The sequence below is a fragment of the Notechis scutatus genome, chromosome 2 (assembly GCF_049901735.1).
Source record: "Notechis scutatus isolate UNSWTSFEM ecotype Mainland chromosome 2, rNotScu1.2, whole genome shotgun sequence".
Classification (NCBI taxonomy): Eukaryota; Metazoa; Chordata; class Lepidosauria; order Squamata; family Elapidae; genus Notechis; species Notechis scutatus.
In genome coordinates this window covers 36,211,234-36,239,013 of record NC_142010.1, presented here as the reverse complement: position 1 = coordinate 36,239,013, position 27,780 = coordinate 36,211,234, and positions in this window count along the sequence as shown.

The following is a 27,780-nucleotide window of genomic DNA, read 5'->3' as shown; positions in this document are numbered from 1 at the left end:
TTCAGGAGTGTTATCAGTCACCTTTCAGACATCCTAGAAAAGATGATCAACCATACAAAGGAGAAAGAGGAAATATCCGTAACTTTAAAGTATATAGAATAAAGGAAGATGATAGACTTTGATTAAACAAAGAACCCAAACATCTTGCTATCAATGCAAAGTTTGATAGAAATCACCAGAGACAGGGGAGGACAATCATGCCAAACTGTCTGGTTGTCCTTTCCTATTACTACCTTTGCATATTGAATGCATATTATGAATGCAATTTATACTGAACTCACACAGTATTTGACTAACGTCCAATGATATTTTGGCTAAAAATCATGTTAAATTGGCACTAGACAATTAAGTACGAATCAGGAAGTAACTTAGAATAGTATCAGACTATGGATAACATTTGAAATGTCAACAAAGAGATCTGTAGCATGTAAATATGTCCGGGAAAGGGCTACATGCAGGCCACCACAATTATCAGGATGCAAATTGCAGCCCAGATGTCGGCAATGAACAGAGCCAAAGATGTTGGTCACTCTTGCCTAAAAAAAAAGCTGATGCAGAAGAGTTGCCTTTAAAATCAACATGATTTGGAAAAGTTGACAGTATCAGTCATGGAAAACAAACACAGAACCAAACTGAAATTGACAGATTCACCCATCCTTAGCCAGCCTAGATTTCATCTGAAACACTGAATTTCATGTGCAGGAATATGTGCAGGAACTCAGACATGGGATTTATTTTGGTATTTATTAAGGATGTTTTTAACTTACTCCGTGGATCTACGTGGGGAGAATCTCTAAAATACCTCTATCATATTGCCCAGAGAAGAAAACCATATACAGGTAGCCTTTGGTTTATAATCACAACTGAACCAGAAAATTTCTGCTGCTATGCAAGACAGTTGTGAGTTTTGCCCTATTTTATGACCTTTCATGCCACAATTGTTAAATGAATCACTGCAGTTGTTAAGTTAGTAACACAGCTGTTAAATGGATCTGGCTTCTCCAATGAGTTTGTTTGTCAGAGATTTGCAGAAGATGATCACATGATCCCAGGACACTGCAACTGTTATAAATACATGCCAGTTGCCCATGGGGATATTGCAATGGTCATAAGTGTGAAAAACAGTCATAAGTCACCTTTCCCAGTACTGTTTTGTAGGAGATGACCAGACTGAACCCAAGGGCAGGGTAAAACACATCATCAGTCAGGAGTCTCTATAACCCCTTAAGTCCAGCCCCCCTTGAGGTCCATTTGACTCTTATCTGGTACTAATTTATCTAGACCATTAGTAGATCAAATTCTTGTGTAGATTGTATAGAATAAGCTTTTGAGCTCTATCCTGGTTCATGATTTCCCATGACTGACATGCTGCAGCTTCAAACAGTCACTAAACAAACATAAGTTAAGAACTACCTACAATTCAATAAGTATAAAAGTATTTTTAAAAGGGGGAGGGTGAATCGGATTTTTTACTAAATGCTGAGGATCAAAAGGAAAGATTATTTCCTACTTGGGCTGTGGTATGACTTCCCTACCTAGTTTGGCTGCTTTTTATCTGATGCCATATCCCAGTACTTTATTGGGTCCTTAAGAATCAAGATGAATGACAATGTACCCTACAAACCTCTAGGAACTTGGAACCCATGGCAAGTAACTGAGGACACTTCACCAATATTATGCCATCTGACAGGATCCATTTTTATGATGAACAGCTTGTGAAATGAGAACGGAACTATCAACCTGACAAATTGTACATCATTCAAGACCTCACTGTTAGCATGAAGTAGGTGCTAAAATACACTTGTTTTTTGTAACCTGTAAATATTGCACATATTATAAATCATATCTTTCTCATGCAAATTATTTTATTGAATTCCATAATCTCAACAAAATACAATGTATGTTAGAAAGAAAGCAGCCCGCTTGAATAATAATTTGCAATACATCTGTTGGAAGAAATAGCCTTCTGCGTTCAGTTCCAAGTGTGGAAAAAGGCACTGGAATCATGGAAGTTGCTTGGAAAGAAGGTTTAATGGTGTACAGGACCACATGGCTTGAAGATCCTGGGTGAAAAGGGCGATCACATAGAATAGAATAGAATAGAATAGAATAGAATAGAATAGAATAGAATAGAATAGAACAGAACAGAACAGAACAGAACAGAACAGAATAGAATAGAATAGAATAGAATAGAATAGAATAGAATTCTTTATTGGCAAAGTGTGATTGGACATACAAGGAATTTGTCTTGGTGCAAATGCTCTCAGTGTACATAAAAGAAAAGATACATTCATCAAGAGTCAAGAATCATAAGGTACAACACTTAATAATAGTCATAGGGTACAATACGCAATCAAATCATACTAGGAAACAGTTGATATAAATCGTAAGGATACAAGAGACAAAGTTACAGTCATACAGTCACAAATGGGAGGGGATGGGTGATAAAGGAGAAGATTAATAGTAATAGTAATAGTAGTGCAGACTTTGTAAATAGTTGGACAGTGTTGAGGGAATTATTTGTTTAGCAGAGTGATGGCATTTGGGAAAAAACTGTTCTTGTGTATAGTTATTCTGGTGTGCAGTGTTCTATAGTGTCGTTTTGAGGAAGGGAGTTACAACAGTTTATGTGTGGGATGTGAAGGATCTATAAATATTTTCACAGCCCTCTTTTTGACTTGTGCAGTATACAGGTCCTTGATAGAAGGGAGGTTGGTAGTGATTGTTTTTTCTGCAGTCCTAATTATCCTCTGAAGTCTGCGTCTGTCCTATTCGGTTGCAGAACCAAACCAGACAGTTATAGAGGTGCAGATGATAGACTCAATAATTCCTCTGTGGAACTGTATCAGCAGCTCCTTGGGCAGTTTGAGCTTTCTGAGTTGGCGCAGAAAGAACATTCTTTGTTGTGCTTTTTTGATGATGTTTTTGATGATAGCTGTCCATTTTAGGTCTTCTGATATAAGGTTAGGGTTAGGGTTAGGGTTAGAACCTAGAAATTTGAAGCTCTCTACCGTTGATACTGTGTTGTCTAGTATTGTAAGAGGTGATAGTATGGGAGGGTTTCTTCTAAAGTCTACCACAATTTCTATGGTTTTTAGTGTGTTCAGTTCCAGATGTTCCGGTTATACCATGAGGCAAGTTGTACAACCTCCTGTCTGTATGCTTCAACATGCTTCAAGATGTTGGGTGAAGAAAAAAAAAGGTGCAAGATGCTGAGAGTGCCTGAGTTTTATACCCACTGTTGGGCCCCACCTTAGTGTTTCCTGTTCCTGTGCAAGAAATGTATCCCATTGGCTGTCAGACTCCCAAGAGGTGGGGGTCTTAGCTAACTTTCTAGGACCAACTCTTTTCATACTCTACATAAATGACCTCTGTGATCATATCAAGAGCAATTGCGTTCTCTTCGCTGATGATGTAAAGCTATTCAACACCACAGACAATACTGCTACCCTTCAAAAAGATCTTGACTATGTATCAGAATGGTCAAACAAATGGCAATTTCAAATCTCAACAAATAAATGCTCTGTCCTACATATTGGCAAAAAATAATAATCAGAAAATAAAATACAGGCTGAATAGTCAAGACCTTGTTGATGATCCAAACTCTGTCAAGGATCTTGGAGTACTCATCTCAAATGACCTAAGTGCTAGAGCCCACTGTAACTACATAGCCAAAAAGGTGTTAAGAGTTGTTAACCTAATCTTACGTAGCTTTTTCTCTGGTAATATTACACTAATAACTAGAACATACAAAACATTTGCTAGACCAATACTTGAATACAGCTCATCAATCTGGAACCCACATTACGTATCTGATATTAACACAGTTGAGAAAGTCCAGAAATATTTCACAAGAAGAGTTCTCCACTCCTCTACTTGTTGCAGACCTAGAAAACCTAGAACTATGCTGCCTTCGGTCCGATCTAAGTATAGTATATAAAATCATACATTGCAATGTCCTACCTGTCAATGAATACTTCAGCTTCAACCATAACAATACAAGAGCAAGCAATAGATACAAACTCAAGGTTAATCACACCAAACTTGATTGCAAGAAATACAACTTCAGCAACAGAGTGGTCAATGTCTGGAATACTCTACCTGACTTCTTCCCCAAACCCCAAAAACTTTAACCTTAGACTGTCTACTATTGACCTCACCCCATTCCTAAGAGGTCTGTAGAGGGTGTGCCTACCGTCCCTGTTATTGTTTCTTTTCTTTTTCTTTTTTCTTTTTCTTATATGTATCCATGTATTCATGACTATGTTTTTACTTATACCTATTATCTTGTAAGCAATTGACAAAATAAATAAATAAATAAATAAATAAATAAATACATACATACATACATACATACATACTTTCTCCCAGGCTAGTTTGAGTTCTGGCTGATGTAATCTTCCCAGATGCCATCTGGTGAGATGGGTAGAGGGCTAATCCTACCTTTGTTATGTAGAATAGACTGGCTCAGGCCTTAATGGCCCATTGACAAAGGTGGGGGGACTGAGTTTGTGCGTCTCTGAGTTTGTACTTCTCTTTTAGGGGAAATATTCTGCCCTTTTTTTTGTATATCCTAAAATATTTCATTTTTCTAGGAGAAGAGCAGGTTATAACTTCCAACACATCCAAAACTTAAATATGGTTTTTCCGTCTTTCATGTTTAACAAATATGTTGTTCTTCTGCTGAAAATAATCAAGGTTAGAGATGGTTAAAGAGAATCCTCCACTTTGCATCTGCCAGGAAAGAAGGAAGCAGGTGAAACATTGTATTGCCAAGAATTTAACCCAGTCCCCCTGGGAACCATGTCACTCAGCATTTGCAAAACCTGTGAGATAAAAACCCCACATCCAGGTGGCACACTGTTGATTGCCACAATCAACACAAACATAGTTTGTAACTAATTAGCGTTATAATCATGGGAGAAAAATACAGCACCATTTAACTTATTTCTATAGGGAAGCTATTGTTTCTGATGTAACCATTTAATTCAGGGGTTTTGAAACTTTTTTTTAGGCTAGGGAGCAGGCTACTTAAAAAGAAAGCTGGACCCCCTAATCAAGAGGCAAAGTGCTAGTGATAGAAAATTGGCTGTTTAAAAGTGAATTATTTTTCTCTTTGCTCTTTCATGGAAACACAACACATTCTAGTAGAAAAATCCTGGGTGTCCTGGGACACAATTTGAGAAACCCTGGTCTAATTCATAGAGACTAGACTTTTGCATTATTCAGCTGTGGAGAAGATCTGGGTGTATTTTCATCTACTAAAAATTCGTTTTGAGATTCGTTTTGTCAGATTATTATATCAGTTTCATGCATCAGCTATGAATCTCATCTTTGGGTCATCTACTTTTGAATAGCAGTCCAGTTTAGACTGAAGGACAGCAACCATTTGAAAGGCAAGATATTTATCAATTTTGTATGGAAGCACTATCCTTTCTTTCAGTCTTTTGAGGTAGGCCAGATCCATCAAACTGCTTGTGGGCACATAATAATTCTAGGTTGCTTCCTCTCTTGATTCCTGCCTCTCCTCCTATAGTATAGGACACACTGTCTGAAAGCCAAATTCAGTGTTACCTGTACCAGGTTATTCCAGATCTCAGGCCTATGATATCTCCTTCTCAATAGCTGTGCCTTGGTTCTTTTAAGTACAGTACAGACAAAATTACAGAACTTTTGCTTGAAAATCAATTAACAGTTCTTGGGAACCATTTGTCTTTACATATTTGATATGGCATCAAACCCCAAAATTTAAGTCACATGTTTACATTATAGTGGACAATATAGAATCCTAGTTACTCTCATTAGAATTTTGTTCTTTAAAATAATAGTCTGAAAAAGTCAAATTTGTGTAAGCAATCTTGACTTCAAATACGAAGTCACATAAGAATTGCATGGTTTTTAGTGGAATTAAGAAATCAGGGAAACAAAAAGCCAATGTAATTAAAAAACAACAACCAATCTTCCTTTGACAAAAATGCACACCTACTAAAAGAATGACCACTCTCCATTTGATGAGGAGAAAGCCACCCTGTTCCTGTAGACTATATTAAAGGCAAATGCAATGGCTTTAGACTTGCCTCAACCAAGACAACAATTAGATAAGAGGGGCTTGAGTCCAAGCCAAAAAGCATTTCATTAAGGACTCTTTTCTCACAGTAAGTAATCAGAACATTGATGGCTATGCTTCCAAAGCTGGATTCAGATATTATCATTGCTACTATAGAACTGAAGCTGCCTCGTAAGGAAGATGGGCATTTCTAAAAAAAAAACAACAACAACAACCCTCCTTCCATCACCACTAACTGTTTCTCTAAAGCCTGCTCTTTTTAAAGTTTTTAAATTAAATGCCAATTGCCACCTAATAACAGCAATGGAGATCCAGTAGAACTACAGAATTTAATTAATTAAGCTGAAGGCAACTTATTTAAAAACCTTCCCACAATGATTTCTGCAGAGGAGTTCAGCCAAGCAGTAAATGTAACCAGAATTCTAGCACCAAAGCCTTCTGTCTACCAATTCTTGACTCTGTCCAAGTAGTTATTAAATGAGATAATAACCACTGAAGTGAAGTAGCAATAGCCCTACATTTACCGACAAAGCTATTGAACATAATCATTTGCACACCAAAGTGGATTCACATTTGTTTTATATAATGAAGTTCAAATTGCATCTGTTTAAAAACCTTTCCGTTGGCATGCCGAAGTGAACACATGAAATGGCAGGAGAAAGGTCTGAACAGGGTGTCAAATGAGTTACCAGTTGATGCATTTAATTAGTACAGACTTAAAAAGTAAGAGTGAGTAAATAGGATATATAGGATGCTTCAGAAATCTCCAGAAATATTTCAGCATTAGCCAGGCCAATTATTATATTCCCACAAATGAGTTCAATTCCTAACACTGACATTCCTATGTCATTATTTTGATTATGATATTAAGGTTTTTTCCCCCCATTCTTTTTTGATTTTCAAGTCCAGTTTATATCTCCAGGATTTTTTTTTGTCATCTGGCATCCAAACACTGTTCAGAGAAAACCTGTGATTCCTTTTTTCTTTAGATCAACCAACGTTGGGGATTATTGAAATAAGTGGACACTTATGGAGTCCACCAAATGAAATGCTTTCAATACTTTCTGTCTTCAAGGTTTGAGACAAATCCATTGTGGTCCAGAAAAAAAAATTGAGCTAGAAATTCTGTTTTATCTATGCCCTCCTCTAGTTGAATTCACAAATAAAATGCTATATGTCACAAAGACTGATTTTTATTTATTTATTTACCGTGCATTAATTCTCACCAATAACCAACATTTTTCCATTGTTCCTGAGAGAAGCAGTGTTTCCCCCCACCCGATGAGACCAGTCTATCAGGGCAACGTGGTCTACCCAAATATGGGATGGAGTATACTGCTTCCGCTTTCACCTTTCAGCCCCAATCCAGGGGCCTTCACAGGCAGTCACTTTCACGACAAACTAATGTTACATTGAATTTATACAGTATTTACCGACAAAGAAGAGAAGTGGGCAACTTTAAAGAGAATAGAGAAAATGATCTGGTTACTATAAATGTATCCTTTTTATTTTCTATCTTCCCTGCCTAAATGTAGGTTCAATCCAATTGTTTGACCTGTTGTTTTCTAATTTACTATGGATTCTGATGATATTTAAGAAAGATATTTAAGAAAAGGACAAATCTCAGGAAAATGACAGGAGTCTAATTTTCTTTACATTACTTCCATAACTTCATAAATATTTTGAACTTCAGTGAATGAGAAACTAATGAGAGCAGCCGAACTGTCCAAATTTTACTGTAAATCCATGAAAATAAATTATGTCAAGTTAAAAACAGCAATGGCTTTGAAATACTTTTAAAAAAAAATTCTAATTCACTCTTTAAAATCTTGCTCTGTTAATTAGTAGTATCACAAAAATGCAAATTGTGGTATTGGATTCCAGCCAAGTTTGAAAATGTACAGTAATCTCTTGCCAAATTAAACATCCAAGATAAAGTTTCTTAGTGGATGGGGAGGAAAAGGGAATCCAGCCATTAATCAGCACAACTGCAGGAAATCACTCACAGGTACTTTTCCAATTTGCATGCAGTTTATAATGTATGGACAGAATTATCCAGATAACAATGGAAACTTGCAAACTAATCCCTCAGTTCATTTGGGAGCGATATCATAGCTCACTGAAAACAGTACTGGACCAAAGCAGAGAGTTCAAATTTTCCAAAAGCCCAGTTCAGGCACTGGGATGTAAAACCATGTATTGGACAAATTCAAGTATTCCCTGGTCATAAACTAATCAATTTTTCCAAAGTATGTTTGCTTTTATCTGTGACAAAAAGCTTCTTTTTGTATGTCATGCTTTGGGACTTTTTAAACAATATTTTTAATTAAACACAGCAAAAGAAAAAAGAAGATAAAAAGGAAAGAAAAAAAAGGGAAGACTCCCAAACAATAATAACAGCAGCCACTCAATTGAAGAGCCAGTTTGGTGCAGTAGTTAAAGCACCAGGCTAGAAGTCAGAAGTCTGTGAGTTCTAATACTACCTTAGGCACAAAGCCAGATGGGTGACCTTGGTGTCAGGGTTCCAACTAACAGGCCCAATGCAATCAAAGCTCCGAGGCCTGGGGTTTCCTCAAAGTATGAATTTATTAGGCCGGTCATATTGGCACAGCTGGTGAAAATCCAACTCTGAAGGACTCAAGGTTTTCCCCACCCAAATTAAACCCCAAAGTTCTTGCCCACGGGCCACATGTCCATCACATGTTCCAATCAGGTCATAGTCCCAACTCCAGTTGGCTTCAGTCCACAACTTCCCAGCACCTGGTGAGAATGTCCTTGGTTCCCAGGAGAAACAATTTTATTTTGGCTACACACCTCCAACTATCTCTATCTCCCCCCTCTCGTTCCTACAGCTTCAACCAGCCTTGCTGTGGCAGCCCTGAAGATGCTCCAAAATGGCTTCAGGGCTGACACTTGGGCCAGTCACTTTCTCTCTAGGAAAGCAAAAATAAACCACTTTCCAAAAAACTTTATGAAAAAATTATCCAGACAGTTGCCAGGAACCAACACTGATATGAATGGACAACAAAACCCCATTATATATATTACCAATGTTCGTTATTTCTTTTTCTTTTGGAGATATTTTACTATCAAAAAATAGCAGAGACTTCTGGTTTTGGTACTTTCCAATTACACATTTTCTCTATGTAACTTTTTGAGAATGCCCATAATAGCATTAGCAATAGCATTTAGACTTATATAACATTCACAGTACTTTACAGTGCTCTCTAAGTGGTTTACAGTCAGGCCCCAACAATCTGTGTCCCCATTTTACCAACCTCGGAAGGATGGAAGGCTGAGACAACCTTGAGCCTGGTGAGATTCGAACTGCCAAATTGCAGGCAGTCAGCAGTCAGCAGAAGTAGCCTGCTCTATTGTACTCTAAGTACTGTGTCACCACAGCTCTTATACCTCTGATCTGAAATTTCTTCATGATGTCTTCCATAGAGATTTAACTGGAGTGGAAATAATGAACTGTTGCTCAATGAAACAATAGAATTGTCTCACATTCCATTTATCCATCCCACAAAATAACCTGCACCCCACTTATATGAATTTTAGTACTGTAATTATTTTTCTTCCTTTGAAAACAGTCAACGTTTCATGAGGTGATTGGGGTAACGCCTTGTGACATTCGTAGTTGATACTGGGTATAGATGACAGGTTGATTAAGAGGTCACTCCAAAGTAAGGTGTGCAGATTTCTCTCAGATAAATTATTTGTGGGCTTGGGATGTTAAATGCCACCAGTATGCTAATGGTTCTGTTAACCCTAGGCAGAATTAAAATTCTAGAAGTTCTAGAGAGAGTGAGAGATCAAAATGGAAGGAGAACCTGAAGTCGAACCTTTATAAGATGGGACTGGAATTTCTCCATTTTGCTATCTATCTACTCCAGCTGTAATTCCAGACAGGATGAAAATTCCCTGAAGCAACAGATCTGTGACTTGGGGTTCTCCAAGACTCAGAATTGCACTCAGAATTGCTGTTGAAAGGTCATAGGGAGCCTTAGTTCAAGTTTGGCTGGTGTTTTAGTTGCAGTCTTCTTTTGTAATAGGAGATCCTGGCAGTAATCATGTCTAGGGGAGATCTTTCTTTGAAAATTACTCAGAAACTACAATTGATCTAAAATGTAGCTTCCCTCTTGGCAAGTGAGAGCTACTGCAAAATATAGTATAAATTTGGAAGGTGTTGCATTAGCTCCCAATGGTTTTCCAAGGAGTATTTAGTGTTAATTTTATAAAGTCAGTTATGTTTGGCTTGGCTCCCAGGATGGCCCATCTCTATCAAATAAAATGTCCAGGCAAATCATCTCAATAAGGGATGGTGCATGTTCTACTGCCTTTTTTGATGACAAAGCAAGAGGCAATAATTTTCCATCATTCCACCATCTTTCTGGAACAGCTAGACCCCAGAATTTTGGGTGGCACACTCTCTACTAATGTTCAGATGACAGTCTGGATAGAAAACTTTTAATCTATAATGTAAGAGAGGGGATGACAAAACCTGGGAACAGAATTAAAAGTGGGATTAATCTATAATCACTATGTAGCCACCAACAGACCAAATCCAACCAATCTTGAATTCCATTGACTTTTATTAGGGTCAAAATAACGCTAAGTTAATCGAATAGGTTCCTGTGCATAGACATAAGTAATAATAAATCAGTCTTGTGGGCCTGGTCTTTCAGGCCAGTTAATAATAACCATTTGCTTGGTTTGCAAATGCCGGCTAAAGTGGTTTTCTTATCAACTTTCATCATTTTATGTTTTTGTTTGACAGCTATTTTGATTCTGATGACATTGTAAGCTCTTCCTGGAGTATGGTGGCAAACAAGAATAATTAAAGCAATAATTTTGTGACTTAATTTTGTCTTTATATAATGACATCATTATGTAAATGACATTTATCATTATAAGTGACAAAATTTGTGATTTCATGGACATTTTGGGAATAAAAGGCAACCCTCATCCCAAATTGTCCATTGAATTAAAGTTTCATTGAGCTGGGTGATTATATGTTGACCTGCCTTATTGAACCTTATTAATTAATAATTTTGAATTAATTAATGCTTGCCCAGTTTTTAGTTCATAAGACTCAATTTGCTTATTCAGAGATATTCATCTAATTCTGTGAGTATACGATATGATAAATAATGGAATGCACTGAATCTTTTAAGTAAATAGAAATGATAAAGAACACAACCACGTCCAAGCATACCACCTGCTTTTGCAAATAGCAGCTCTGATGAAATAGAAAAGGTGGCAAAGGGCTAAATTCTCATCCTATTTCATCCCTAATCACACTCTCAATCTGGGCCTCTTTTTCATGCTTGATAATTATTATTATTTTTAAAAGTGTCTATATAACTAGTTATACCGAATTTGATCTCTCCATTGCAGTTAAAATGAAAGCGAAGCAATGTGCAAGTAATACACTCCAACTTTCTGAACCAATCTAAAAGTAGTAATATTTAATATGATAATATGGAACATTAAATACAAAAAAGAAAGATAATTGTATTAAGTGTCTTTGATTGGCTTTAATTAGACTACATGGCAATTTAATGAAATCACATCTAGTTTTTGTCCTGGCCCCATCTACAATATGGTACAACATACAAGTCACACACATAAAAAAAAAAAGCACAAGTCTTTGATTTTGGTCATGACTGCTATCTTAACTTTTTTTAAACCCTCCTCCTCAACTCAACTGAGAAAATGTTGACGAACCCTCTTAACAGCAGTCCTTGGAGACCCTAATTCAGATTGTTTTTAGGAAAACAATATCATGGTCAATCATTCAGTATAGCTTGATTGCGTAACTATTAGAAATATGATACTTTATCTTGAAATATGTATTTTTATGCTTTTTACATTTTCTAATTATATTTTAAAAGCTGAAACAGCATATTGTTCCCCAAAAATCATTTTCTGACTCACAACAACATCATCCTCATTATCAATTGCCATGGAATTACTGTTAGCCATTCAAAATAATTCCTTATGCTATGCAGGTACAATGCTAATTAAATGGTGTCAAGGTACACATGACTAGAAATAAGATGATAATAATTCCAATAATTCCATGGTGGTGCAGTGGTTAGAATGCAGTATTGCAGACAAACTCTGCCCACTGTTCAATCCTGATCAGCTCAAGGTTGACTCAGCCTACTATCCTTCTGAAGTCAGTAAAATGAGGACACATATTGTTAGGGGCAATATGCTGACATTGTAAACCACTCAGAGAGTGCTGTAAAACATTATGAGGCATTATATAACAATGTCTAAGTGCTATAGCTAATTCACCTACCCATAGGTGTATATTTGCAGTACTGTGGCATGAAAAAAACAGGTTTTAACAATGGTTGGTTTGACAATTGTACAATTTCTGTATGTCTTTCTCAAGATTTAACCATCCTTCCCTTCCCCTACTTTAAATAGCACTTTGTACATAGCATTGCAATTGTAATGCCTGAATAGAAGGTAAATCTAAAATGCTATTTTCCAATCAGCTCACTAGCAAACAATTATTTACCAGGATAAAGAAAAACCCATTGAAAAAAAATTAATCTGCTTTGAAAAAGAGTTAACAATCATTATCACGGCATCCTGCAAACTCTAAAAGCTTTGAAAGAAAGCTTTGTGCTTCCCATTGTTGTGACTGCAGAACTTTTGGTTGGAAGGCAGATGGTTTAGCATTGTGTTCAGCTATATCCTGAACGAAGGACAAAAACAGCCTTGCAGGAAAGCAAGCTTAGTAAGGATTCTAAAATCACTCCAAGCAATCTCTTGAAAGAGGAGATAAAAGTGTTTTAATTTTTAACTAATTCATACTGCATTTTCAGGAAAGGCTATAATATCTCATGTACTTGGTTTGTACAGCATACTAAGCTATGATATGTTTAATTATATTTTGACTAAAAGAAAACTGTTTTGATTCGCACAAAGCAAACACAAACATTATGAATTCGGCACATCATGTGGACCTATTCATTCCCACCAGTTCAACAGAATAATAGAATAGCAGAATGTAATAGACTAGATAATTTTGTGATAGAAATTTAATAGACTGATATAAAATATAATATAGATATATATAACCACTGGTTGAAAGTATTACAACAAATTTTAAGATAAAACTTGGAACATCTCGTATAAAATGATGGAATAATTAGTTTAGTCACGGATGATTAATAACTGATAAATATATAAGCATATGTTAGTTCGACAATGTGAAGACTGATATAAATTGTGAGTAAATGACTACAAAAGGATAGCACAAAAGATATGTAACCAACTGACACACTTTATTTATTTTATTTATTATTTATTTGATTTGCCAATTGTTTACAAGATAATAAGTATAAATGTATACATAGTTGTGAATACATGAAATGGTTACATATAAGAAAAATAAAAGAATAAGAGAAACAATAGGACAGGGACGGTAGGCACGTTGGTGCGCTTATGCACGCCCCCTACAGACCTCTTAGGAAAGGGGTGAGGTCAATAGTAGACAGTCTAAGGTTAAAGTTTTTGGGGTTTGGGGAAGAAACTACAGAGTCGGGTAGAGTATTCCAGACATTGACCACTCTATTGCTGAAGTCGTATTTCCTGCAATCAAGTTTGGTGCGGTTTACTTTGAGTTTGTATCTATTGTGTGCTCTTGTGTTGTTATGGTTGAAGCTGAAGTATTCATTGACAGGTAGGACATTGCAATGTATGATTTTGTATACCATGCTTAAGTCAGACCGAAGACGGCGTAATTCAAGGTTTTCTAGTTCTAGAATTTCAAGTCTGGTGGCATAAGGTATTCTACAGCAGTAGAGGAGTGGAGAACTCTTCTTGTGAAATATTTCTGGACTTTCTCAATTGTGCTAATATCAGATACGTAGTGTGGGTTCCAGACTGATGAACTGTATTCGAGTATTGGTCTAGCAAATGTTTTGTATGCTCTGGTTAGTAGTGTGATATTGCCAGAGAAAAAGCTACGTAGGATTAGGTTAACAACTCTTAATGCCTTTTTGGCTATGTAGTTGCAGTGGGCTCTAGCACTTAGATCATTAGAGGTGAGTATTCCAAGGTCCTTTACAGAGCTTGGGTCATCAACAAGATCTTGACTATTCAGCTTGTATTTTATTTTCTGATTTTTTTGCCAATATGTAAGACAGAGCATTTATTTGTTGAGATTTGAAGTTGCCATTTGTTTGACCATTCGGATACATAGTCAAGATCTTTTTGTAGGGTAGCAGTATTGTCTGTGGTATTGAACAGCTTTTTACATCATCAGCGAAGAGAACGCAATTGCTCTTAATATGATCACAGAGGTCGTTTATGTAGAGTATGAAGAGAGTTGGTCCTAGAACACTGCCTTGGGGAACACCACTATTGACAGGTACTGGATTTGATAGGACGCTCCCGATTTTGACCATTTGTTGTCTGTTTGACAGGAATGCTTCTATCCACTTATTCAGTTGTCCAGAGATACCATAGGATTTTATTTTTAGGAGTAGTTTGTCGGGTACCACTGAATCAAAGGCTTTACAGAAGTCTATGTAGATTGCGTCTATTGTTTTACCCTGGTCGAGTTGTGTCGTCCATATGTTTTTGCAGTGTAAGAGTTGCAGATTACAGGATAGTTTTTTTCCTGAAACCAAATTGTTTATTGGAGAGTAGGTTATTTGTCTCTAAGTGAAGGATGATGGATTGGTTAATAATTGATTCCATGACTTTACAGGTGACGCAGCATAAGGAGATTGGCCTGTAGTTTTCAACTAGGCTTGGGTCTCCCTTTTTGAAGATGGGGATGACTGTGGCTTGTGACCATAGGTTAGGCAAGGAGCTGGTTCTGAAAGATTTTTCAAAGATTATGCTTAGAGGTTTGGCTATGGCAGTGGATAGCTTTCTTAAGAAGTAGGCACATATTCCATCCGGTCCAATAGATAGAGATGGTTTTAGGTTGCGTATTGCTTTTTCAACATTGTCTTCTGTGAAATCGATATGTATTAGATCATTGTTGTTATCTGTGAGTACGGCTAGGAAATATTGGGCATGATCCATTGCTGTTTACAAATACTGAGCCGAAGAATGTGTTAAAGATGTTGTCTTTAAAGTCAAATAAAGTCACACTGTATGTATACAAAATGGAAGGTGGTTTTAAGTTTTTATGTTTTGTATGTGTATGTTTGTTTTTGAAAATATTTTTTTTAAAAAAAACAAAAAGAATAATAGAATAGCAGAGTTGGACGGGACCATGGAGGTCTTCTCGTCCTTTGCTCTGGCAGGAAACCTTACACCAGAGTTCCCCAACCTTTTTGGGTTGGCAGCCCAGAGTGGGGTGCCTTTAAGCATGCATGTACATGAGTGAATGGGGCTGCAATTACACGATGCTTGCGGCAACAGTAGCACCCGCATGATGCTCACGGTGATGGTAAGCTCATGGGGCTTGTGTGATGCTAGTGCAAGTGGGATGCGCATACACACAGGAGCACACTGGTCAGCCATTCATGCAGCCTGGTGGGCAAGAGTTCATGGCCTGGTAGTGGACCATGGCAGGGGTGGGATTCAACCGGTGTTACTACCGGTTCAGTGACTATGTTTTGCTCATACATGCACGCGTGTGAAACAAACATCAGCTGTGCTTCCCGGACAGCTGAAAAGCCTCTTTTTTCCTGCTTTTTCAGCCTCAGCTGTGCTGCGCAGGCCACACAGAATCAGTTTGGTGTCTGCTGCTCTTCAGAGCTACCGGTTCTTTAGAACTGGGCAGAACCAGTAGCATCCCACCCCTGGGACATGGCCCAAGGTTGGGGACCCCTGCCTTATAACATTTCAGACAAATGTTGTCCAATCTCTTCTTAAAAATATCCAGTGTTGGAGAAAATGTCTAATGTTGAAGTTTAATGCCATAGACATCTATTTCTTCCCTTTCTTTGTGATATACTATCTCAATCCTATACTATTAAGCCCTATCCAAACCCCTTACAAGTTTCTACAAATTGTACACTGTATCCTCTATGACAGGGATCCCCAACCTTTTCGACGCCGCGGCCCGGTTCCGACATCAGCTGGCGCCGCATGCCCGGCACCGGCGTCAACTGGGCGCCGCCATCTTTTATGACGAAACAGCGCTTCCGGTGACGTCACGGAAGCGCTGTTTCGTCATAAAAAGATGGCGCGCCAGCTCTGGTGAGCTTTTTCGGGTAGAAATGGCTACCCGAAAAGCTCACGAAGCGCTGGCGCCGCCATCTTTATGACGAAACAGCGCTCCGGTGAGCTTTCCAAAAAGATGGCGGCGCCCAGCAACCAGCGGCCCGGTAAGGCTTGTTCGCGGTTCGGCACCGGTCCGCGGACCGGCGGTTGGGGACCCTGCTCTATGAGTGGGACCAGCCAATGATAGAATTATTTGCATGACTATGAGTCAGTATGGGGTAAAAGATAAAGATAAAGGTTTCCCCTGTCCAGTTGTATCTGACTTGAGGGGATGGTGCTCATCTCTGTTTCTTAATTGAGGGAGTCAACGTTGTCCGGAGACATTTCCATGGTCATGTGTCCAGGATGACCATACACTGGGGTGCACAGAATGCTCTACCTTCGCCGTTAAGTGGTAACTATTTATCTATTCGCATTTGCATGCGTCTTTAACTCCTGTGCCATCATGCTCCTTACCCATACCCAGCATGGGCTATGACTCACAATCTCAGAGCAAATCTAAAATGTGTTTATTTCCATACAAGACTTTTTCTATTGAAACCCCAAAGTATAGAATCACTCTTTTTGCAATGGAGGAGTTCAGTCATTTTTTAAAATTCAACATCTATTCAGCCCTTGCTTATCAATGGAGACCAAGTGGAGCAAGTGGCCAGTTTTAAGTTTCTGGGTGTTACCCTAAAAGAGGACCTGACCTGAGGCAGTCACATTTCAGCACTGGTCAAAAGGGCCCAGCAGAAATTATGCTACCTGAGACTTCTCAGAAAATAACAACTGGATGAAAAACTGCTGGTGACCTTCTACCGCTGCACCATAGAGAGCATTTTAACATACTGCACCTCTGTATGGTTTGCCAATTGCACAGTGGCAGATAGAAAAACACTCCAGAAAAACACTTCTGTCATTACCCAGAAGATCATTGGTTGCCCTCTCCCCTCTTTGGAAGAGCTTTATAACTCCCGTTGCCTTAAGAAAGTTCAAAACATTCTCAAAGATCCATCTCATATCCTGGGAATCCCCCCCACTTTTTTTAAACTATTACCATCTAGCAGACGGTACAGAATAATAAAAACAAGGACAAATAGGCTGAAAAACAGCTTCTATCCCAGGGCAGTAACTCTATTGAATTCTACTGTATAGTGGAGTGTTGGTGTGGTATTGGGGGTTTCCAGTTCAATGTGTGAAGGGTGAAGGATATGTGTTTTTGTTTATTTTCATGGTCATGATCATGATGTGCACTGAAGATGGTGTTTGATTTTGTTGTATGAGGTGCAATGACAATAAAGTAATCTAAACTAAACTAAACTACTAGTCTAACTTCTTCCTAAATAGCGTGCAGGAATATTCATAATATCTTCTGACTGCTAGTTGATGTTCACAGATGCACCCTGCTAGTCTTCTGTTGTATGTTGTAGATGAGTCCTTGTTTCCCCACCCCCCCATGGGTTACTGGCTCTTTAGGTTTACTTAGAATGCTTTGGTGAGCTTTGGTTGATTTGTGTGCTATGACAATATCCATGCTTGTAATAATCTGCTGGCTGTTTCTGACTCAGCTAAATTTAAAAATGCTGGGGAATTCCTGGAAGCTTGGCATTCAGGCAAACAGCCTTCAATAGGTACCATTAGGCTCCAAAAACCAAGAAAGACACGTTTCAATTCTTCTAAGCAGATGATTTTATTGTTCCTCACCTCCATACATTAATCTTGTCAAACTAAAGCAGACTACTTGAACCATAAAACATACTCTAGGAACTATTAAGGAAAAGTCATCTTCATCCTCTTTCTCTCACACAAACTATTTAAACTGCATTGTGTCTTACTCCTCTGGAATGCACTCCCTCAATCCTGGGAATCTGGACAACAGTCCATTCCCTAGAGATAAACCATATTTACGTATCATTGGAAACAACAATGAAAAAGCTAAGAATGAATCAAAAAGACCAGAACACATCCTCTCCAGCAACCAACATCAAGACAAGCAGATATTAAAACCAGACAAACAGTTAAGCAGAAAACAATACCCTAATTATGGAACTACCACCAACATTTGCTACTGTATAGAAATAGGGAGAAAACCCCACATTCACCAGCATTGATGTTGTTATCTAGTTGAGTAATGAATCAATCAACCAAACTCAGAGAACTGGGACTGCACAGTTCAATCCTGAGCTACACGTATTCTCTTTTATTGGAATTAAATATATAATTTCATTATAAAAGAGGTTCCTTGTTCTATTTCCCTCTCCTCAGCACATATTAATAAAATGAGATGGAAAAGTTATCCTTCCATTAAAAAAAATTATGTTTATGTAGTTTATGTTCCGTTAACAGCCTTCCCCAATCCTCTCAAGATTTTTTAAATTCAGTTTGAACATTATGTTTTACCTCAGGCCTTCGGCCAAATGGATAAATAACTCTTCTTCTGAGTTCCAAACAACTCACATTTTATTACCTTCCGTGCAGTGAAGGCATTGCTTTCATCAGGAGGGAAAGCTGCACTAATGTCCATCATCATGATTCTTGCCCAGATTTGAAATTAAGACTTAGAATCATAATAGATGTCCTGCCATCAATCATAATAGATGTCTTGCCATCAGAACCTGCTCCTGGGGTGAAAATATAAATTATGTAAATTACAACTGGTCTTGTGATGAAAATCAGAGGCTATAATTCTCCCTCCATTTCTCCATAAAGAGTACTACAGTTAATTGCTACTAGAAAACAACAGTTGGAAACAGCTTTTTCAACAGTTGAAAACAAAAGGTTGACCTAATGTTTCCTTAAGTCTTTGGGGATAGTAGTTTTATTATGATAAACAGAATTCACATTGCATGGGAAATCAAGGCACAGAAGCACCTCCCAAGGTGAACAAAGTTTTGGTGATCAAAAGAGGATGCATTATGAAGAAGAAACGAATTATGCATGGGATTGGTGGTGATAATACATACTGGTAGATCAATGAAGAAAACTAGGAGCAACATAATGCACAGAAATTTTTTTGTTTGGAATCTATTCTCTCTCTCTCTCTCTCTCTCTCTCTCTCTCCTTCTGTCTGTCTGTCTGTCTGTCTTAATGTGTTAATTCTCATCCTAGATTTTATAAAGCTGCTTCACTGGATAACTTCACTATAATTTCCTGCAATTATGTCACCAAAACTTTAGCTATGAATGCCAAGAAGTGAATTCGAGCTTTACCCATGCAAAATATAAGCTGTGCTACCAAGCTGTGTTTTCTCAAATTTTGAGCTAGAACTATAATTGTTTGAGGTTCAGTCCAGCAAGAGAAACATATGATAAGTAGCAGCAAAGAAAGAGATGAACAATAGCACCAAACAAAGAGATTTAATTAACCATGTGCAAACTATCAAACAATATGATTCATTTCACAGGCTAGCAAAATAATGTTTAGGATTATCCAGCATGGATTAAAGTCCTTCATGGAAAAGGAGATGCCAAATATTCCAGCTGGTTTTAGAAAATGCTGAGGAACATGAGACATAACTGCTGATGCATTCTGGATAATTGAGAAAGCCAAACAGAATTTAAAAAGTCACTACAGCCTTCATTGATTATAGAAAGCCTTCAGTTGTGTCAATGATGTGAAGCAATGGAATAGACTTAGAAAAAGTCGAACAACAATTCATTATTTTCATTAGGAACTTATATACAGGTCAGAAAGCCTCAGTATGGATAAAACCGACTGACTCTAAGTTGCCAAAAGAGTGACACAAGGTTCTAGAATCTTATTTATTTATTTGTTTATTTGTTTATTTATTTAATATGCTAAATATTTATTAAGGGAAACTATATTACAAGATAAATAACATTTTAAAACTGGGAAAAGAAATATCAATTACCTGAACAATGCTGATAACACTACTGAAAATGATAGTCAAAAAATGCAAAGGATCTACAGTAACAAAAGTCAAAGAGGACATTGAAAAGGTGAGACTAAAATTAAATATAAAGAAGACCAAATGAATGAAAATAGGTTCAACAACTAGCCTTTGAACTGACCATGAAGATGTTGAGGTGTAGATAACTTCAACCATCAACAGTAAAGGATCAAACAGTAAAGATCTTAGGGGGGGAAAAATCAGATGACACGATGTATCTATACTTACAAAGATCAGAATAGGGTCAGCAATGGTATTATTCCCTGTGGCACTCTGTGGAAGCGACAGTTAGACACTGAATAAGCAGGACAGGAACAATATTGATGATTCTGAACTTTGGTATTGGAGAAGACTTCTAGAAAACCATGGACAGTGAAGAAAACAAACCAATGGATCAACAAACAAATCAACTTAAAGTTCTCACTTGAAACACAAATGACCAGGCTCAAGCTATCCTATTTTGATCATTTTATGTGAAGACCTAGCTCTCTGGAAAAAGCACTAATACTCAGAAAGGTTAAATGAAAGGTAAGATGATGACCAGCAATGCAAAAGACCTATTGCAGTGGTAATAGGTACAGCAGATATAAAAAGTTTACATGTCCCTGTTAAAACACCAGTTTTTAAGATATACAAAAATCAAACCAAGATATTTATGTTATGGTCTGATAAGACCAAGTATAATTGGTGCAAAAAGAACACTATGCATCATTAAAAATACACCACACCCACACTATTTACTAAGACTGTATTATTATTATTATTATTCTCATCCTTCCTATTTCCTATTTCCTTTTCTACTTATAACTTTGTTGCTTGTATCTTTATGATTTATATTGTTTTATTTAATTTCCTAGTATGATTGTGTTGATTGCTTATTTAGTATCTTATGACTATCACTAAGTGTATCTTATGATGAATGTATTTATGATGATTATGATCATGATTTATCACTTATATCTTTTATGTACACTGAGAACTTATGCACCCAAGAGAAATTCCTTGTGTGTCCAATCACACTTGGTCAATAAAGAATTATATGATTATGCTTTGGGACTGCTTTTCTTCATATGACAAGATCTCTAAAGAAGAAGGAAAAGAATCCTTCAATGGGAATGAATGGAGTTTGGCTAGAAGAGCTGAAGACATTGTGGGGAAAAGAAGGGTTTAGACAGTTAGCAAGTAGTCAAAAGAGGCAAATGTAGAGCTATGACTACAGAGATAGCCATATGCACATAGAAAGAGATCAATAGATAAAATAAAGTAGACATTGATATGAATTTATAATAGACTAATTTGTAGGCTCTATATTAAGATAGGTAATAAGAATAATAGTAAGATATAGACACAAACATAGAATTACTATTAAGATTACAAGTAAGAAGTAGAAGTTTAATTCTGTATACTGAAACAATCTCCTCTTGAGTCAAAAACAATTCTACATTCTGCTGTCTATGGTCTGTACCCAATTGTAAAACCATAATACAAATACATTTACCAGTGTTCTTCTTTATTAGCACTTCTGAAAGCTCCCCTAAGGAAGCCTATCCTTCCTTAAAATTATTTCCAGGTCAATCAAAAATGTGTACTTTTTTTTTTTTGGTCCAACAAAAATGTCTTTAATTCTTTCTTCTGTATCCCATTTTTATGACATATTTTTTATTTTTACATGTTTTTTGAGACAATGAACTTGATGGCTCAGATTTTATTGCAATTTATTACACAAGCTATTCTGTGGGTGTTTTAATATATTTATTTGTTTGCTGAAGTACAAATTAGAAACGTTCAAATATATAAATAAAGGCTGCCCTTTAACCGCAGAGCCTTGGGTTAGATATTGAAGTCTCTTGCTAATTTTTTTCCATCCCAAACTATTAAGCACTAAACCTTTGACTTATACCCTGAAGGCCATGTGTACACTGGTGAGAACCAGTGCTAATTGCTTGTGGAATCTAATGGTGAAATCTAAACCTAATTGCTTACTAGATTTACTGCAGCAAGCAGTGGTGTGATTAGCCAGTCTCCAAGACTGAGATATGATCATTAAACCTCTAGAATGCAGTTTCTGTTCATAGCTTATCATAAACTATGACAACATCCTAATTATTAATATTGATATGTGTCTCTTGGAAGCACTAACAGGATGGGCATAAAAAGAAAATCAATGGGAAATGCTGGGGGTTGAGAAATGTATTCACCTTTCAATAAAAGAAAAAAGGTGAAATAATCACCATCAGCGATCAATGGACTACCTAGAGATTGCATCAGATTGGCTTGGAATAAGCTGACTTTCCTCCTCGTTTTCAAAGAAATAGCTTGTCATATTTTGACGTCAGGTCAAATTCCCTATTAAAATTGCCGGAGACAAAACTTCTCCCTTGATTTCCATGGACAGATTTGAAGAAGAGGAAGCTCTGAAAACAGTGTTTGGGCTGCAAGTGGAAAACCTATTACTAAAAGCTCTGCTTCTTACTGAAACAGTCGTCCTCCAACTAGACCAGGGATCCCCAACCTTTCGACGCCGCGGCCCGGTTCAGCGTCAGCTGGCGCGCGACCCGGTTCCAGCGTCAGCTGGCGCCGCCATCTTTTTTGACGAAAAATCACTTCCGGTGGCGTCACGGAGTGATTTTTAAAAAATGGCGGCGCCAGCGCTTCTGGTGAGCTTTTTCGGGTAGAAATGGCTTTCTACCGGAAAAGCTCACCAGCTGGCGCCGCCATCTTTTTGACGAAAAATTGCTTTTTTACCAAAAGATGGCGGCGCCAGCAACCAGCGGCCCGGTAAGGCTTGTTCGCGACCCGTGTACCGGTCCGCGGACCGGCGGTTGGGGACCCTGTGCTAGACTACAACACTCAGCTATTGGGAGCTGAAGTCAGATATATTGGATTGTACCAGATTGAGAAAGATTCCTTAAAAGTTAAGAGTTAAGATTCGTCTGGCTTTCATCTATTCTTTCAAAGAAAACACTTTTCAAATGAGAGTCCTCCAAGAAGTTTTTAATGTCCTCATCACCATCTCTCAGAAGATGGATTTTAATTTTGAGATAGTTTCTTCATTCCTACTCAATCCAGCTTGGGACAAAGCTTATTTTCTTTCTTATGTTCTTCAAGAAAAATCCCAGAACAGCTTCATTCATCCCTCCTCCTATCAGGCCAAATGGTTTATTCTTCTCCCAACCCAGTGAAGGATCAGTTTCCCCCTCTTCAGAAGGGTCAGGGGCAGAGGTGGTATTCAGGAGGTTCTGACCAGTTCTGGAGAACCGGTAGTGGAAATTTTGAGTAGTTTGGAGAACTGGAAAATACCTCTGACTGCCCCCTCCCATCTATTCTCTGCCTTCCAGGTCCCAGCTGATCGGCTGGGTCTTCTTTTGTTGCCCTGCAACAGGAGAATGGAGCTGGAAAGCAGGTTAGTGGGATGGGGAGGGAATGGGGATTTTGCAGTATATCCTTCCCCTGGAGTGGGGTGGGAATGGAGATTTTGCAGTATCCTTCCCCTGCCACACCCATGCCCATTCTCCAAGCCACGCCACACCCACAGAAACACTAGTAAAAAAAATTGAATCCCAGGGGGCACATAATAACTGCCTTCCAGTTCTTGAGAGACTGTCACAAAGAAGTGGGGATTGACTTATTCTCGAAGGACCAGCGGGCAGGACAAGAAATAACAAGTAGAAGCTTGATACAGAAAGATGGAACCAAAAAGAAAGAAGGTTTTTTTTTTTGACAGTGAGAGCAATTAATCAGTGGAATAGCTTCCTTCCTGGGGCTGTGGGTGTTCCATCACTGGTAGTTTTTTTTTTTTTAAACGTACTGGAGAACCATTTGACTGGGATGGTGTAAATCTTCTGCTTGAGGAGGAGATTAGATTAGATTAGATTAGAAGAACCCCAAGGTCCCTCCAAAGCATGTGGTTCTATAAAATACATCATTGTTCCTTCTCAATCTACCCTTCTCAAAGGATAGATCTTTATCCTCCTCAAACTTTTGGCAAACTACACCGATTTCTTTCTCCAATGTGTTCTTGCCCTTTTTTCCTGACATTTACAATTATTTAACCTTTCACTATTCGTATTACTGACTCTACTTTTTCAGAATTCCAAATAGCATCATTTTTTGCAATATATCATGAAATCTTCCTTAACACGTGCGCATATATGCAGAATTTTTTTTTTTAAGAAAAAGAGGCCAATTGTCTTTTTTTTCCCCAGAAAAAAATGTCTTTTTTTTCCTTTCCAACCATGCTGACCAATAACATAGGAACGGTTCTTCTTTACAGTCCAACTTTTTTTTTTATAACCTTTGATTCATTTTCATAATTTGAAAATTGTGTTCTCCATTTATCCAAGCAATTGATGTTCTGTACAGGGCATAGATAATGCACAATAAATACAGGGGGGGGGATATTTAAATCAATACTTTTATATTTAGTACTCTGCCTTGCCACTCTGAAACACACCACCTGCCCATTCTTGGATAGAATACTCAGCTCAGCTTTGAGAAGAAAGCCAAGATTTGATCTCATTCATCATCTTCTCTTTTGATTGCGTTGAAGTAGATTTTGAGCATGCAGTTAAAATGTGACTCATAATGGAGAAGAAATGATTGGGCTGACTAGGAAAATGAACTTTCAAATACTAGCCTGGAGAAGCGGCTTCTTGCTATTCACAGAAAGAGCTTGATTGTCCCAAAGTTGTTGCTGTTTTAGGATCTAACTCATTACAACACTTCAAAGCAGCTGCCTTAATTTGTTTGTCTGTTTTTTGTTTGTTTGAAACAAAGAAAATCTGAAAAAAAATGGGGGGGGGGACAGTTTTGAGAACTAGCTGCGAGTCCATCTATTCATGTGTTTCACCAAAGTTCAAAGCGCTTTCAAATCTTCGGTGAAAAATGCGCAGAATATTTATTTATTTATGAAATAACTATTTCAAAAGCTCACCAGTTGCAAGTACAATCTGCTTCTTTTGAATAGCGGTACCACTAGATGCTGCCATTAATGATCCATTGATATAAGCTCAATGGTAGATCACTTCCTTAATTTGCTGAAGGTCCTAAGTTGTATTTATTGTCAATCAACAGTAGTTAATTAGATGCATGAATGGTCTGACTCTTTATGGCCCTGGGCAGGGGTGGGATTCAAAAATCCCAGCAACTGGTTCACTGCCCGCTTGCAGGGTGGGTGTGGCCATGGTGGGCAGGGCCTACTGGAACTTCCTGTTTCTGACTTCCGGAGGGCCTCTGGAGCCCTGGAGAGGCTGTTTTTGCCCTCCCAAGGGTCCAGAGGCCTCCCCCGGGCCTCTGGTAGGGCGAAAACAGCCTCTTCCAGCCTCTGGAGGCCCACTGAAAGCCAGAAATAGGTGCGTTTTGCCACTTCTGGTTTTTCCACGAAGGCTGTTTTTCGCAAGGATCCAGAGCCTCCCCCGGGCCTGTGGGAGGGCGAAAACAGCCTCTCCTGGGCTCCAGAGGCCCTCTGGAAGTCGGAAACAGGGCCGTTTCTGGACTTCCAAAAGGCCCAGTTTTCCCTCTCCCAGAGCCTCTGCATGGACCTGCATTTACCTTCATCAAAAACAAACTGCGTGGAGACTCCTGGGAGGGGAGGGGCCAGCCAGTCAGTTGAAATACTGGTTCAGTGTACCAGCTGTAACTTTAACATCTGGTTTGCCCGAACTGGTCCAAACTGGTACAATCCCACCCCTAGCCCTGGGGAAGAAAATGCACGAGTAGTTCTCGACTTATGACCACAAATGAGCTCCAAATTTCCACTGCTAAGCAATACAGTTGTTATGTGAGTGTTGCCCCCATTTTGTGACTTTTCTTGTCACGGTTGTTAAGGGAATCACTGCAGTTGTTAAGTTATTAACAGGATTGTTAAGTGAGTCTGTCTTCCCCATTGACTTTGCTTGTCAGCAGATCACAAAAAGTGATCGTTGGATCCCAGGATACTGCAACTCTCTGTTCTGACCCAAACCTGGATCCAAGAGAGTAAACACAAGACAAAGGTTGTTGAGGTAATTCCCCATTAGGAGAATGAGCGCACACAGGGAGACGTAGTGAGAGTAGTGAAGAATAACACACAACCAGCACACAGATACACTGTATAGTAAAATGTAGGTTTTTACTTCCAGTAAAACGGTTAAGCAAAGTTGAACAAACAGTCCAAGTCATTCACGGTTAAAGCAGTCAGTTTTCAGTCCAGGGATAATCCAATAACAAAGTCCAGTATCAAAAACAGTTCAGTAAATAGACTCAAATCAAATCTAAGAATAACGATGATCAGTAACAGTCAATAAGGAAAAATGCAGGAACAGCAACACTCTCAACAACAGGACAGGACGAAACAACCCAGGTTTCTGGCTTCATCTTATGGCCGTTTGAGGAACCACACCCAATTACAATTTTAGCATTCCCTTAAAGAGGCAGTATTAAAATGTCTATCCTGGTTTATATATTTTCCAACCCAACTGTTAGGTGACTTACATTCCTAACAAAGCTAACAGCACAACCTTTTACTGTTTCATTAACGAATCCTGTTTCTTCACAGATAAAAGGCTGCTTCCAACTAATTAGCTCCGACAAGAAAGAGCCTTGCCAAGTTTTTGCAAGGCTGCCAAAAACAGCAAATAAAGTTCCTAAACAATAAATCAAAGAGTATCCAAACACTAACTCAGATATTCTAACATCCACCAGGCTTGAGTATCAAACTTCTTTGCCTTCTGCAAAGAACTGCAGTTCTCAGCTAGCTTTTATCTTCTCAGGGAGGGAACATTACCTTCCAGCCTTACTCCCGAGTCACCTGTGCTGCTGCGGCTGCTCCTTCCTTCGAGCAGCCCTGCGTGCATGTGTGCTGGGGCACGGGCTCCTCGGTGGCATCTTCATCACTGCTGCCAGCCTCCACAATCTCCGAAGGCAGAATTCCACTCCCTGATGGTCCTGCATCACACGCAGGCCCCTCATCTGAGCCCTCACTCTCCGAGACCTCAGCTGTCCACACCTGCTGCCAGTGAACCACAACACGCTCATACATACATGCCATTGACAAGCACCTGAATTTTGATCACATGACCATGGGGAATGCTGCAATTGTGGTGTGAAAAACGGTCATAAATCACTTTTTTCAGTGTCGTTGAATGGTCACTAAATGAAAAGTTATAAGTTGAGGACTATCTGTATGTGATGGTGCACATTTTAAAACACTTGGCTCACACATCAGAGAAAGCAGAAGGAGAGGCATATGTATAGGTATTTTAAATATGTGAAACAAAGAGATCTGAATGTCTTGTCTTTGACAGTTTTGCTGGCATGCATAATTAATTTCTATTTCTTTATTTTCTATCCCAAGAACAAAATGGCTCACAATGTAAAAAATACCAAATAAACAAGGGAAATACCACAATACTGCATACAATGACCTTATAATCATGCAAAATATTTGTGGCATCCATCCATTGCCATTGGTTTCTGCGTCCTTCCATAAACTGAAGCAAAATGCTAAAATGTTACATTCTTTACTCTTTTCTAGTACTGTCTCTTTTCTTCTCCTCAGGACCATTGCTGGCTTGTTAGCTTGGATGGATCCTTTTATCCCCCTGCTGTTAAATCCAAAGCTGCTGTTGAACCC